We start from the raw sequence: 4,433 nt of genomic DNA, 5'->3' as shown, positions 1-4,433 counted from the left end.
TCGGCGTCTCCCAGGTTGCCCTGATTCCCCAAGAGGGATCTGCGTCAACGAAAAAGAAGCGCCCCTTCCAGCCGTGAATGGAGGTGGGAGCCTCCTTGACGAGGCCGCACCCTCGTCGCGCCGCAAAGCACCACCACCCTTTATCCTGGGGGTGGCCACTCAGGCCGTAGCATTCCCAAAAGACATTCAGGGTGGCGGGAACCTCGTGCATGCGGCAGAGAACCTGAAAGGCCGTCAGGGCGCGCCATGAGTTCGGCACCAGCTGCGTCGGCGCCACTCTTAAACCCCGAAGCACCTGAACGACTAAGTCCGAGGGGGGAAAGCGGAACCCGGCCTGAAGAATGCCCTCATTGATGGCAACCTTCCCTGGAGGAGGGTGGGACATCCTCTCCTCAGGCCCCGGGAGCGTAACATTGCAGGCCTCGGGAAGGTGGTATCGAGCCACGAACCTATCTAGGTCTTCGGCGGCCAACTCCGACTTAATGCGGTCTGCTCTCACTTCGCCCATCCCTAATGGCCAGTGAATCTACGGTCAGGACAGGGTCGAGAAGGGGGAAAGGACCGGAACGACTGGAGTACACTAATACAAAAGGAGAGTATGGAGAGCCCTAAATTAAAGAATGGAGCAACTCACCGGAAGAGAAGGAAGAACGGCTCCGAGAGCGTCAAAGGAGGAGCAAGCGAACAGTCCGACGGCGATGACGGCAGCGCAAAGGAGAAACTCGAAGATGTCTGTAAAGAGAAAGGCGGACGGAGGAGGACCCCCGGTTAAATAGGCGGAAAGGTGGGTGACGCCTCGGTGACGCCAGAGGACGCCTGGCTGCCGAAGGGTCGCTCGCGCCCCAAAGGCGAATCGACGCCATTAAGGAAGGATGTCCGCCAAAATCCTCAGACTGCCAGGTCAGCAACAACCGCCATACGCCATAAAGAAGACGGGGAGCTCGAAGCGCGCGCGCCTCTCCGAGGGATGGCGACAATCTCGAAGCATCACTTCCTTCACCCGTTCCCCTTCTGGCTCCAGGCTCGGAAGTGGGGGGCTACTGTTACGGGGGAACTCAGCCACCATGCCCCACGTGACCGGCACGCGCGCCCTAGAAGACTACAGCTGTCCCTTGATCCAGTAACCCGACCCCGAGTCGGATATCTTCGGCCTCGCAGCCCGACCCCGAGTCGGCTGCCCCTTGATCCAGCAGTCCGACCCCGAGTCGGATATCTTCGGCTTCGCAGCCCGACCCCGAGTCGGCTGCCCCTTGATCCAGCAATCCGACCCCGAGTCGGCAATCTCTCGACAACAACAGGCTGTTCCTCTGAAGCACGCCGCGACCCTCTGCTCCACTACTCCCTACAACGGTCGTATCCGGCGCTGCTCCACGATCTCCTGTAACAGCCGTACAAAGCGGAGCTCCACTACGCCCTGTCATGGCCGTACCCAGCGCTACCCCACGACGCCCTGTAACGGCCATGTCAGTGGCAACTCCATCGTGCCACACGATGACCAACCCCCCAGAAGGACCCCCCAGCCTGGTATATATGCGGCTGGGGGGAGAAGGGGGGGTAAGCAAGAACTTCCAGAGCATTCTCCTACTTGCTACTATTATCTCTCCTTCTCCTCCAATCTCCTCTGACTTGATCGTCGGAGGGCCCCCACTACCCCAGTGGTGGTGCGAGGCTTGCTTGTAGGTTTCCCGGTGGAAGGTGGAGCACAATCAACACCAACCAAGGCAACTCAGACGGAATCCCGTTCACACCGCTGTGCCAATCGTTCTCGGTTTGGACCACCAGCAACAATAATAATAATAAAAAGTCACATGATCCTTCTTCTTTCTAGTTTTCCAACCCTCGATGACATCACACAAATCTTCATCAAACTTTGTGACCTTTTCATGGATGAAAGAGATGGCTTGACAAAAAAAAAATAATAATAAAAAGGTTTAATGAGAAAAAAATTTCTCTGCATCATTTTTTTTCTATTTTTTAAATATAGAGATGCTGCAAAGTAAAGGCATAGAGAGCTACTAGTACAGCCAAAAAAAGGGACTAGTCCTTCCGCCGGAAAGAAAGCTATATTATGGCATGACTTGTCGACTTTGGTCCACCGGGTGATGTCTAATGCCTAATCAACCAAGACGAAGTATTGTACTGTACTTGAACTTATCTCTTTCTAGTATCACAGATTTTTCCGACTTGGTGGTAGGAAAGAGAATAAAGTATGATTTCGAACTACGACAGTATGAGGAGTTAATTACGAGAGTTATGAAGAAATTTTCCAACCCTGGACGTTGGTGGACGTTGGTGGCAACATTTTCCAACCCTGGATGATGCGATGGTAACATACACAAATGTTCGTCAAACTTTGCGGCCTTACGTGCACCAATCAGACGGTGAGGTTGACGAAGCTTCCTCGAAACAACACCCGAGTTATCTTTCCAAGCCACGCCCATCTTCTTCTTTGCCACTATAAAAAATGGGAGAAGATCGAGCAGAGCTAACTGCAATATAACTGCCGAGATATTCTGGAATTGGAATTTAGCTTCTTTACCATTCGTCTCTAAAGAAACCTTCAATGGAAGCCCCACTACTCGACGTGCCCGAGCCGAACGGCGTCCGAAGGGTCCTGAGCCGAGTGGGGTTCATGATGATGGTGGCCTCCGCGGCGCACACCGTCCGAGACTCCACCGATCCCTCCGTCTCCAAGGTGCGCATCTTCGCGGTCTACACCCTGGGGTTGCTCGGCTTGGGGCTCCTCTTGCTTTCTATGGGCCGCCTCCGAGCCCCGACCGAGGCGGCGGCGTCTGAGCTAGTGTTCCTGAGCCGAGTGGGGTTCATGATGATGGTGGCCTCCGTGCCGCACACCGTCCGAGACTCCAACGATCCTTCCGTCTCCAAGGTGCACATCTTCGCGGTCTACACCCTGGGGGTGCTCGGCTTGGGGCTCCTCTTGCTCTCTATGGGCCGCCTCCGAGCCCTGGCCGAGGCGGCGGCGCCTAAAGCAGTGCTCCTGAGCCGAGTGGGGTTCATGATGATGGTGGCCTCCGCGGCGCGAACCGTCCGATACCTCAACGATCCCTCCGTCTCCAAGGTGCACCTCTTCGCGGTCTACACCCTGGGGGTGCTTGGCTCGTGGCTCCTCTTGCTCTCTGTACGCCGCCCACAAGCCCCGGCCGAGGCGGCGGCGCCTGAGGCAATGTTGGCGCTGGTACTGTCTTCGGTGGCTCTCACTAGCCTCCTTCCCTAGTTGGACCTTACCTCTCCTCTATCTGGAATATAGCTGGAATTCAGCACTGCCGCCGGAACACAAGAATCTCACTGTAGCACTACTGGGTTCCAGCTATAGTCTGCAGAATCTATGGATTCGTACCGCTCCAGAAAAGCTAATAAAAGGTCTTTTACAAAAAAAAAAAAGCTAATAAGAGGTCATTTGCGTCGGATAATTTGAATTATTCCGTGCAAGTACTCAATCCAAAAAATTCCAGAGCTTCCAAGTACTCCACTCCACTTTTCCATGACTTTTCTCATATAAATTACTTATTTCATTTGGCTAAAAATATGATCACTCTGTTATACCGCACCATCACTTGTATGACGACGCTAATACCAGCAAAATTTTTAGATGCTAGAAATTATGCCGAATTACTGGAAAACAACATTAAATGACACATGAAAATCTAAAAAATCTAATTAGAAATTTTGGAACCATACGAATCATTTAAAAACATTACGATCATGGTTTAGCTCGACAACAATTCAATCCAATTTGGATTTGACCTTTGAGTTTATGATCCCCAGAACAGAGCCCATCATCAAGGATGGCGGTCAGAGTTTTTTGACGAAATTCCTGGACTCTAGCTTCTTTATCAGTGAAATTGATGATGCTCAAGTGCGATCGGGATTGTCTAATTTTACAAGATCCCATCCCGGCGAGTAGTCATGCTCGACCCATGTATCAAATCGTTGTTTGAAGACATACGGTTGCAAAGAAATTTATATGCAGTCACCAAATGAGCCAGCATAAGATGACAAGTTACCACCAAATGAGCCAGCATAAGATGACAAGTTACCACCAAACGAGCCAGCATAGAAACACAAACAGGATGGTAGGCAAGTTACCGCCATTACCATAGGAACCTCACTAATTCTTATCATAGGCACAAGATGACTTCTAAATCTGGAACCAGCATAATCCGGCAACAGGGATTTTATTATGGAAGTTTCTATAACAAGAAACAGAAAACATCAAATGACTGCCTGAAGCAAGATTTCACTCAAAAGTTTCTCCCCAAGCGAAGCATGATACGGCACGTGTTTTCTATCTGCTCAAAGTTGTCCAAAATGATACACATATTCTAGATAAATCTTCACACAAAAAAATTACGAAGTTCTCTGAAATATGAGCAGCAAACACATCACACGACCTGAAAATATGCCCATTGATA

This window comes from Phoenix dactylifera, chromosome 1 (genome assembly GCF_051530095.1).
Source record: "Phoenix dactylifera cultivar Ajwa chromosome 1, Ajwa_hap1_PhDact_Kaust_v1.1, whole genome shotgun sequence".
In the NCBI taxonomy this organism is placed as follows: domain Eukaryota; kingdom Viridiplantae; phylum Streptophyta; class Magnoliopsida; order Arecales; family Arecaceae; genus Phoenix; species Phoenix dactylifera.
Note: the sequence above shows the minus strand (reverse complement) of the source record.